This window comes from Rattus rattus, chromosome X, assembly GCF_011064425.1.
Source record: "Rattus rattus isolate New Zealand chromosome X, Rrattus_CSIRO_v1, whole genome shotgun sequence".
NCBI lineage: Eukaryota > Metazoa > Chordata > Mammalia > Rodentia > Muridae > Rattus > Rattus rattus.
This window is the reverse complement of record NC_046172.1, coordinates 83,284,197-83,296,375: the sequence shown is the minus strand read 5'-3', so window position 1 is coordinate 83,296,375 and position 12,179 is coordinate 83,284,197. Positions and strand designations below refer to the sequence as shown.

The window sequence follows — 12,179 nt, the reverse complement described above, 5'->3', positions numbered from 1 at the left end:
CCCATTAATCATTTATTAAGGAATTCTTTACAGCTGGATCTTATAAAGGCATTTCTTCAATTGAGGTTCACTACATTCACCTAACTCTAGCTTGTGTGTCAAATTTACATAAGACTTGCCATCAGAGAAGCTCTTTCAGTGAAAGGAGTCAATAAACATTTCAGGATCAAAGTTAAGTCTGACCTAGTCTTCATTGGAAATTGGTTCCTAGCCAGGAATTAAGATGGCAACCCTTGTGACCCGTATATCCCCCCGTGGGTGAAAGTTCCTGAAGACCTGAAAGATCCAGAAGTATTCCAAGTCCACACGCTGGCACTAAAATCTCTGTTTGGCCCACAGGGATCTCGAATGCCTCACATCGAGCAGGTGAGCCGGGCCATGTTTGAACTGAAGATTCTGGAATCTTCCGGACTTACGGAGGTCTTAATTTATGGCTCTTGCAACCACAAGCTTCGGGCTAAATGGATGCTTCAGTCCATGGCTGAGAGGTACCGCCTGCGCCAGGAAAGAGGAACGCTCAAGCTGGAGGAAGCCATGAAGACCCTGGAACTGGGCCAGTGTTTGGAGTGAAGCCAGTTTCCAGTCAGTATGACTCCCACCTGCACACACACACACAGATTGAGCCGTGGCTGGTGTTTGGTTCTGGCGTGGTTTTTAACTTTGTTATATCCTTTGTAGTCTCACCAGATATTCCTGGACCCCCGCTGTGACTTCTGATGAGAATATCTCTTTTTCCAAGGCTGTTATTTTAACGAATAAAATTTAAATGATAAAAAAAAATTCAGGAAACCTCTGAATCTACCCAGATTCACTAGACCGGTACCTTCCTCTCCAAGCATATGTAAATGTTAGCAATAAGGACTGCTGAAAGGCACTCTTAGATCAGATAAGCTACCTAGATAACAAGCTGAGGTGCCTGACAGAAGCTCATACCAACTTAGCTACCTGGGAAGATCACTCTCCAACACGTTCAGCTGCCTCTAACATGTGTACTCCACTCCAAGTCTCTAGCTTTTGTTTCACCATGTTAACATAGCTGTCCTGGGGTCATTTCTGCTCTTGTAAATACCCCCTCACACATTTCTCTGCAAATATCCCAATAAAACTCATTGGCTCACTAAGTTGGATTTTGGTAGTAACTGTACTTTGGTCTATTATTTGTTCCCTGACTGGGATGGGTAAACATTTGTTCATGTGTCCCTAGGAGCTGAGTCATGCAACAGCATGGTGACCCATGAATGTAATGCTAGCACCTGGGAGACCAAGACAGGATAACAGTGAGTCCAATGCCACACAACTGCATGGGGAGTTCGAGGCCAGTCTACGGACACATAATATGACAAGATTCTATAGAAAAAGAGAAAAGGCAGGAGAGGCGGAGAAGGAGGAAGAGGGGAGGAGGAGGAATAGGATGAAGATGGGGAGGAGGAGGAAGAAGAAGAAGGGGCGTTGATGATGATGATGATGATGATGTTGATGATGGTGGTGGTGATGTTTAGTTCAGTTAATGAAGTAACTCACATTAAGAGCCTATAAGTAGGGACTAGTGCAGAGACCTTAGAGAAACATTATTTACTAGCTTGCTCCTCATAGCTTGTTCACTCTCCTTACTTATACAGCTCAGGGCCAACTAACTGCTCAGTGGTTGCCCTATCCAGAAAGAACTGAACCTTCTCTCATCATGAATCATTAGTCAAAAAAAAAAAAATCCCTAGACACTTGGCTACAGGCAATTGAAGTTCCTCTTCACAGGTAACTCGTCTACAAAACAATAAAAACAATCAGAACACTCAGTAAGTTGTTTTAAGACCTTTCTGCATCATATGTCTGAACTTTTCAAAGTAATGATTATGTTCGTACAGAAAATAACAGCATAGAAAACATGTCTCATGTCCCCAGCTAAATCTTTCTTGTATAACTTTCAGACCTATTGTTTTACAGTTACTGACAAATACTATTTTTTTCTTCCTGCTAGCCCCCATGGAACCAGTCTTACTGTGAGAAAGTGATGATTCCATCACTTACACTCTGACTGCTAGTTCTTATTTCTGGGGAGATGGTAAGATAAAACAGCAACTTACAATTGATAATCAGCTATTTTCAGATATAAAAACTTGGTGTTCAACTGACTTGTCAATACATGCTTATACAAAGCAAGAGATGACCTGATACACAAATATTTTTTAAACTCATTTTGCTTTGTACATCTTGATCCACAATACTGTTCCTTAGCTATGCTACCAATCTCATAGAAGGAAGAAACATGACTCAGAATAATAAATAAGTTAGGAAATGAGGGCTGCTTTTCTAATTTCTGACTTAGTGCTTTAGGAGGCCCCTATGCCTCAGAATGACCATGTGAAAAATAAGACTAAGGATTTATATGACATACAATTAAAGGTCCATAAAAATGTTCAGTATGATATAAATTCAAGATAACAATGTGACCTACATGATTATTTTTATTAAATTCATTGAAACTGATATATAAAACAAAAAAGTGAAACTTATAAATATGACACGGGATAATTAGTAGCATGATACATATGGACATTGTATAATGTATAAATTAAGATAAACATCTGTCTATTGAATCATTTACCATTTCTTTATGGTGAAAAAAATGGCTAAATTGTTCCTTTTAGTTTTCTATAAAATACAGTATGTCCTGGTTGTTTTTTGTCAACCTGATGTAGGCTAGAGTTATCTGGGAAGAAGAGCTCCAGCTGAAAAAGAAAATGTCTCCATCAGATTACCTCTAAGGAAATATGTAGGGAATTTTCTTGATTCCCAGCCCATGAAGATGCCGCCCAAAAACAGGTGACCCTCATCAAGCTATGAGAGAAAACCCAATAATCTATGGTACTCTATGGCATTGCTTCAGTTCCTATTTCTAGGTTTCCATCTTGGCATCCCTGAATATAGACTGTAACCTGTAAGCCAAACAAAACCTTTCCTTCCCAAGATGCTTTTGATCAATGTGATTGTTTGATTAGGATGGCCTGCAAAGACTTGAGTGTTTGAATGGTTAGCCACAAGGAATGGCACTATTGGAAGGTGTGGCCTTATTGGATTAGATGTACACTTGCTGAAGGAAGTATGTTACTGTGGGGGCGGGCTTTGAGGTCTCAGAAGTTGAAGGCAGATTTCTTCCTGCTGCATGTTGATCTGGATGTAGAACTCTCAGCTCTTTCTCCAGTATAATGTCTGCCTGAATGCTGCCATGCTTTCCACCATGAAGATAATGGACTAAACTATAAGCCAGCTCCAGTTAAATATTTTCTTTCACAGGAGTTTCCATAGTCAGAGTGTCTCTTCACAGCAATAGAAATTCTAAGACATGAATCAGTACCAGGGACTATGTATTGCTGACTATGCTTTTATTTGAAGGAATGAGGACTTTCGGGATTTGTATTAGAAAAGCAGTTGAACACTTTATGGGGTGCTTAATGAGCCATTCTAGAATGTCTAGAAGACAATGATACTGAGAGTGATTTGAGCTGTGGAGGCCTGGCTCAAGAGTTTTCAAAGAAGAATATGACTATTCTTATCATATTTTAGTGAAGAATGTGTCTGTTCTCTGCCATTGTCCACAAATATCTGCCTGAGGCTAAATTTAAAAGTTTTGGATTGGTTACATTGACAGAGAAAATTTCAAAACAGCCCAGTTTTGACTCTGTCTTGTGGTTATTAGTATGCATTTATATGTAGGTCTATAATGGAAAGTATCAATCCGGGCAGGGAAAAATATAAACTATACAGTTCAAGGAGAAAAGGGGCACTAGGACATGGAATGAAGCTAAGTCCTGTGCTAAAGGAGATAAACAGATTAAAGATAAGCCTGATATTAAATGGTCTCAATGGAGTAGTGACACCAGGGCAATAGCCAATCAACTTGCGTAATTTTTAAATTGTAAAAAGGAATTAAAGAAAAGTTTGAGTCCAGGTGTGATGGTGGGTCTCAGCATGTGGGAGGCAGAGGCTAGTGGATCTCTGAGTTCAAGGCCGGCCTGGTCTACAGAGCAAGTTCCAGGAAAGGAAAGTACACAGTGAAAGAAACCATCAAAAACAAAGAGATGGAGAAAATGTAATTGAACTGAGGCAGGAGCATGTTTCAGTTCCAATAAGTAGAAAAATTTGGTTTCAGCTTTTATTCTGGCTTTAGAGTCAAGAATAGAAGAAAGAAGTTGGGTTTCTGGCTGCATCTGGAGCTGACCCTGTGCCACAGCCCTCTGTGCTCAGATCCCGATAGGAGAAAGCTGGTCTAACTGGAGTGCTGACACACCTGGGAGTGCATGAGGGTCAAGCCACTTTCAAAGACAGCAAGGGCAGCTAAAACCAGAGATAACCAGATGGTGAGAGGCAAGTGCAAGAGCATAACCAACAGAAAACAAGGCCACTTGGCATCATCAGAACCGAGTTCTCCCACCACAGCAAGTCCTGGATACCCGAACGCACCAGGAAAGCAAGATTCTGATTTAAAACCTCATTTCATGATGATGTAAGCCAACGTCAAGGACATAGTAACTCCCTTAGAGAAATATGGGAAATACAGGTAAACAGGTAGAAGTCCTTAAAGGGGATACAAAAAAAAAAAAATCACTTAAAGAATTACAGGAAAACACAACCAAACAGGTGAAGGAATTGAAAAAAAAATACAGGATCTAAAAATAGGAATAGAAAAAGTAAAGAAATCGCAAAGGGAGACAATCATGAAAAAAAAAAAAAATAAGAAGGAGATCAGGAGTTAAACATGAAAGCATCAGCAACAGAATTTAAGAGATAAAAAAGAGAATCTCAGCAGGAGGAGATACCATAGAAAACATTGGTACAACAGTCAACCCAAACATCCACGAAATCCAGGACAAAATGAGAAAATCAACGCTAAAATAATAGATGTAGAAGAGATTGAAGATTCCCAACTTAAAGAGCCAGTAAATATCTTCGACAAAATTATAGAAGAAAACTTCCTAACCTAAAGAAAGAGATATCGGCTGAGGCCGTGGAAGCTCATAGGCAACAATTGAGCTGGCCCAGGAGGATACTGTATCTGACCTCTGGGTACCCGTGAGGAGGCCCAGGAGCAGCAGATCCACTGTGTCTGAGACACCGCACCTGAAGGGACCGACCCGGATAAACAGTTCTCTGCACCCCAAATCCCGTGGGAGGAGGCTAAACCTTCAGAGGCGGACACGCCTGGGAAACCAGAAAGAGACTGCCGCTGCACACAGTACTGACCCCAGAGGAAAACAAAAAAAGCTATCTGGAACCCTGGTGCACGGAACCTCCCGGAAGGCGGCGCAGATCTTCCTGGCTGCTGAGGCCGTGGAAGCTCATAGGCAACACCCACTAGCAAACTTGAGCCTGGGGACCACAGGTAAGACAAACTTTTCTGCTACAAACGACTTGCCTGGTGAACTCAAGACACAGGCTCACAGGAACAGCTGAAGACCTGTAGAGAAGAAAAACTACGCGCCCGAAAGCAGAACACTCTGTCCCCATAACTGGCTGAAAGAAAACAGGAAAACAGGTCTACAGCACTCCTGAAACACAGGCTTATAAGACAGTCTAGCCACTGTCAGAAATAGCAGAACAAAGTAACACTAGAGATAATCTGATGGCGAGAGGCAAGCGCAGGAACCCAAGCAACAGAAACCAAGACTACATGGCATCATCGGAGCCCAATTCTCCCACCAAAGCAAACACGGAATATCCAAACACACCAGAAAAGCAAGATCTAGTTTCAAAATCATATTTGATCATGATGTTGGAGGACTTCAAGAAAGACATGAAGAACTCCCTTAGAGAAACACAGGAAAACATAAATAAACAAGTAGAAGCCTACAGAGAGGAATCATAAAAAATTCTAAAAATTCAGGAAAATATAAATAAACAAGTAGAAGCCCATAGAGAGAGTCACAAAAATCCCTAAAAAGAATTCAGGAAAACATAAATAAACAAGTAGAAGCCCATAGAGAGAGTCACAAAAATCCCTGAAAAATTCAGGAAAACACAATCAAACAGTTGAAGGAATTAAAAATGGAAATAGAAGCAATCAAGAAAGAACACATGGAAACAACCCTGGATATAGAAAACCAAAAGAAGAGACAAGGAGCTGTAGATACAAGCTTCACCAACAGAATACAAAGAGATGGAAGAGAATCTCAGGAGCAGAAGATTCCATAGAAATCATTGACTCAACTGTCAAAGATAATGTAAAAGCGGAAAAAAAGCTACTGGTCCAAAACATACAGGAAATCAGGACTCAATGAGAAGATCAAACCTAAGGATAATAGGTATAGAAGAGAGTGAAGACTCCCAGCTCAAAGGACCAGTAAATATCTTCAACAAAATCATAGAAGAAAACTTCCTAACCTAAAAAAAAAATACCCATAGGCATACAAAAGCCTACAGAACTCCAAATAGATTGGACCAGAAAAAAACACCTCCGTCACATAATAGTCAAAACACCAAACACAAAAAAAAGAAAGAATATTAAAAGCAGTAAGGAAAAAGGTCAAGTAACATATAAAGGCAGACCTATCAGAATCACACCAGACTTTTAAGCCAGAAACTATGAAGGCCAGAAGATCCTGGACTGATGTCATACAGACCCTAAGAGAACACAAATGCCAGCCCAGGCTACTGTATCCTGCAAAACTCTCAATCAACATAGATGGAGAAACCAAGATATTCCATGACAAAACCAAATTTACACAATATCTTTCTACAAATCCAGCACTACAAAGGATAATAAATGGTAAAGCCCAACATAAGGAGGCAAGCTATACCCTAGAAGAAGCAAGAAACTAATCGTCTTGGCAACAAAACAAAGAGAAGAAAAGCACACAAACATAACCTCACATCCAAATATGAATACGACCGGAAGCAATAATCACTATTCCTTAATATCTCTCAACATCAATGGCCTCAACTCCCCAATAAAAAGACATAGATTAACAAACTGGATACGCAACGAGGACCCTGCATTCTGCTGCCTACAGGAAACACACCTCAGAGACAAAGACAGACACTACCTCAGAGTGAAAGGCTGGAAAACGACTTTCCAAGCAAATGGTCAGAAGAAGCAAGCTGGAGTAGCCATTCTAATATCAGATAAAATCAATTTTCAACTAAAAAGTCATCAAAAAAAAGATAAGGAAGGACACTTCATATTCATCAAAGGAAAAATCCACCAAGATGAACTCTCAATCCTAAATATCTATGCCCCCAAATACAAGGGCACCTACATACGTAAAAGAAACCTTACTAAAGCTCAAAACACACATTGCACCTCACACAATAATAGTAGGAGATTTCAACACCCCTCTCATCAATGGACAGATCATGGAAACAGAAATTAAACAGAGGCGTAGACAGACTAAGAGAAGTCATGAGCCAAATGGACTTAACGGATATTTATAGAACGTTCTACCCTAAAAGCAAAAAGGATATACGTTCTTCTCAGCTCCTCATGGTACTTTCTCCAAAATTGACCATATAATTGGTCAAAAAACGGGCCTCAACAGGTACAGAAAGATAGAAATAATCCCATGCGTGCTATCGGATCACCACGGCCTAAAACTGGTCTTCAATAACAATAAGGGAAGAATGCCCACATATACGTGGAAATTGAACAATGCTCTACTCAATGATAACCTGGTCAAGGAAGAAATAAAGAAAGAAATTAAAGACTTTTTAGAATTTAATGAAAATGAAGATACAACATACCCAAACTTATGGGACACAATGAAAGCTGTGCTAAGAGGAAAACTCATAGCGCTGAGTGCCTGCAGAAGGAAACAGGAAAAAGCATATGTCAGCAGCTTGACAGCACACCTAAAAGCTCTAGAACAAAAAGAAGCAAATACACCCAGGAGGAGTAGAAGGCAGGAAATAATCAAACTCAGAGCCGAAATCAACCAAGTAGAAACAAAAAGGACCATAGAAAGAATCAACAGAACCAAAAGTTGGTTCTTTGAGAAAATCAACAAGATAGATAAACCCTTGGCCAGACTAACGAGAGGACACAGAGAGTGTGTCCAAATTAACAAAATCAGAAATGAAAAGGGAGACATAACTACAGATTCAGAGGAAATTCAAAAAATCATCAGATCTTACTATAAAAGCCTATATTCAACAAAACTTGACAATCTGCAGGAAATGGACAATTTCCTAGACAGATACCAGGTACCGAAGTTAAATCAGGAACAGATAAACCAGTTAAACAACCCCATAACTCCTAAGGAAATAGAAGAAGTCATTAAAGGTCTCCCAACCAAAAAGAGCCCAGGTCCAGACGGGTTTAGTGCAGAATTCTATCAGACCTTCATAGAAGACCTCGTACCAATATTATCAAACTATTCCACAAAATTGAAACAGATGGAGCACTACCCGAATTCCTTCTATGAAGCCACAATTACTCTTATACCTAAACCACACAAAGACCCAACAAAGAAAGAGAACTTCAGACCAATTTCCCTTATGAATATCGATGCAAAAATACTCAATAAAATTCTGGCAAACCGAATCAAGAGCACATCAAAACAATCATCCACCATGATCAAGTGAAGGCTTCATCCCAGGCATGCAGGGATGGTTCAATATCTGAGGAAAACCATCAACGTGATCCATTATATAAACAAACTGAAAGAACAAAACCACATGATCATTTCATTAGATGCTGAGAAAGCATTTGACAAAATTCAACACCCCTTCATGATAAAAGTCCTGGAAAGAATAGGAATTCAAGGCCCATACCTAAACATAGTAAAAGCCATATACAGCAAACCAGTTGCTAACATTAAACTAAATGGAGAGAAACTTGAAGCAATCCCACTAAAATCAGGGACTAGACAAGGCTGCCCCCTCTCTCCCTACTTATTCAATATAGTTCTTGAAGTTCTAGCCAGAGCAATAAGACAACAAAAGGAGGTCAAGGGGATACAGATCGGAAAAGAAGAAGTCAAAATATCACTATTTGCAGATGATATGATAGTATATTTAAGTGATCCCAAAAATTCCACCAGAGAACTACTAAAGCTGATAAACAACTTCAGCAAAGTGGCTGGGTATAAAATTAACTCAAATAAATCAGTAGCCTTCCTCTACACAAAGAGAAACAGGCGAGAAAGAAATTAGGGAAATGACACCCTTCATAATAGATCCAAATAATATAAAGTACCTCTGGGGTGACTTTAACCAAGCAAGGAAAGATCTGTACAATAAGAACTTCAAGACTCTGAAGAAAGAAATGGAAGAAGATCTCAGAAGATGGAAAGATCTCCCATGCTCATGGATTGGCAGGATTAATATAGTAAAAATGGCCATTCTACCAAAAGCGATCTACAGATTCAATGCAATCCCCATCAAAATACCAATCAATTCTTCAAAAGTTAGACAGAACAATTTGCAAATTCATCTGGAATAACAAAAAACCCAGGATAGCTAAAACTATCCTCAACAATAAAAAAAGGACTTCAGGGAATCACTATCCCTGAACTCAAGCAGTATTACAGAGCAATAGTGATAAAAACTGCATGGTATTGGTACAGAGACAGACAGATAGACCAATGGAACAGAATTGAAGACCCAGAAATGAACCCCACACCTATGGGCACTTGATTTTTTTGACAAAGGGCCAAAACCATCAATGGAAAAAAGATAGCATTTTCAGCAAATGGTGCTGGTTCAACTGGAGGTCAACATGTAGAAGAATGCAGATCGATCCATGCTTATCACCCTGTACAAAGCTTAAGTCCAAGTGGATCAAGGACCTCCACATCAAACCAGATACCTCAAACTAATAGAAGAAAAACTAGGAAGCATTTGGAACACATGGGCACTGGAAAAAATTTCCTGAACAAAACACCCATGGCTTATGCTCTAAGATCAAGAATCGACAAATGGGATCTCATAAAACTGCAAAGCTTCTGTAAGGCAAAGGACACTGTGGTTAGGACAAAACGGCAACCAACAGATTGGGAAAAGATCTTTACCAATCCTACAACAGATAGAGGGCTTATATCCAAAATATACAAAGAACTCAAGAAGTTAGACAGCAGGGAGGCAAATAACCCTATTAAAAAATGGGGTTCAGAGCTAAACAGAGAATTCACAGCTGAGGAATGCCGAATGGCTGAGAAACACCTAAAGAAATGTTCAACATCGTTAGTCATAAGGGAAATGCAAATCAAAACAACCCTGAGATTTCACCTCACACCAGTGAGAATGGCTAAGATCAAAAACTCAGGTGACAGCAAATGCTGGCGAGGATGTGGAGAAAGGGGAACACTCCTCCATTGTTGGTGGGGTTGCAGACTGCTACAACCATTCTGGAAATCTGTCTGGAGGTTCCTCAGAAAATTGGACATTGAACTGCCTGAGGATCAGCTATACCTCTCCTGGGCATATACCCAAAAGATGCCCCAACATATAAAAAAGACACGTGCTCCACTATGTTTCGCCAGCCTTATTTATAATAGCCAGAAGCTGGAAAGAACCCAGATGCCCTTCAACAGAGGAATGGATACAGAAAATGTGGTACATCTACACAATGGAATATTACTCAGCTATCAAAAACAATGACTTTGTGAAATTAAATGGGCAAATGGTTGGAACTGGAAACTATCATCCTGGTGAGCTAACCCAATCACAGAAAGACATACATGGTATGTACTCATTGATAAGTGGCTATTAGCCCAAATGCTTGAATTACCTAGATGCCTAGAACAAATGAAACTCAAGGCGGATGATCAAAATGTGAATGCAGATCGCTCATGAGAGACACAGCCAGAATACAGCAAATACAGAGGCGTATGCCAGCAGGAAACCACTGAACTGAGAACAGGACCCCCGTTGAAGGAATCAGAGAAAGAACTGGAAGAGCTTGAAAGAGCTCGAGACCCCATATGTACAGCAATGCCAACCAACCAGAGTTTCCAGGGACTAAGCCACTACCCAAAGACTATACATGGACTGACCCTGGACTCTGACCTCGTAGGGTTACAATGAATATCCTAGTAAAGCACCAGTGGAAGGGAAGCCCTGGGTCCTGCTAAAGACTGAACCCCTAGTGAACTAGACTGTTGGGGAGAGGGGCAGCAAATGGAGGGGAACACCATATATAAGGAAGGGAGGGGGGGGGATGTTTGCCCGGAAAGCAGGGAAAGGGAATAACATTAAATGTATATAAGAAATACTCAAGTTAATAATAAAAAAAAAAAAAAAAAAAGGAAAACAAAAAAAAAAAAAAAAAGAGATATCCATAAACATACAAGAAGCCAAATGCATAGGACCAGAAAAGAAATTCCTCCTGTCACATAATAGTCAAAACACCAAATGCACTAAACAAATAAAAATATTAAAAGAACCAAGAGAAAGGGGTCAATTAACATATAAGGGTAGAACTATCAGAATTACACCAGACTTTTCAACAAGAGAATATGAAAGCTAGAAGGGCCCTGGGCAAATGCAATACAAAACACAAATACAAGCCCAGGATACTGTATCCAGCATAACTCTGAATTGCCATAGATGGAGAAACCAAGATATTCCATGACAAAAGCAAACTTACACAATGTATTTCCACAAGTCCAGCCCTACAAAGTATAATAGATGGAAACCTCCAACACAAGAAGGGAAGCTATACACTACAGCAAGAAAGTAATCTTCTTTCAACTAATCTAAAAGAAGATAGCCACACAAACATAATTCCACCTTGTAATGGTTTGCATATGCTTTGCCCGGGGAGTGGCACTATTAGAATGTGTGGCATTGTTGGAAGAAGTATGTCACTGTGGACGTGGGCTTGGAGACCCTTCTCCTAGCTGCCTGAGGATGCCCAATCTGTTTCTGGCTTCCTTCAGATGAAGATGTAGAACTCTCAGCATCTCCTGCACCATGCCAGCCTGGATGCTGCCATGCTACTGCCTTGATGATCATGAACTGAACTTCTGAACCTGTAAGCCAGGTCCAATTAAATGTTGTCCCTTATAAAATTTACATTGGTCATGGTGTCTGTTCACAGCAATAAGACCCTAACTTAGACATACCTCTAACAACAAAAATAATAGGAAACAACAATCCTGGGTCCCTAATATCTCCTAATTTCAATAGACTCAATTCCCCAATGAAAAAATATAGACTAAAAGACTGGATATGAAAACAGGACCCAGATT

At 40.0% G+C, this 12,179-nt stretch overlaps 1 pseudogene; it reads left to right on the top strand.

Annotated features, from left to right (window-relative positions):
- Window positions 1-223: 223 nt before the first annotated feature.
- Window positions 224-584, top strand: LOC116888030 (annotated as a pseudogene).
- The last annotated feature ends 11,595 nt before the right edge of the window (window positions 585-12,179 follow it).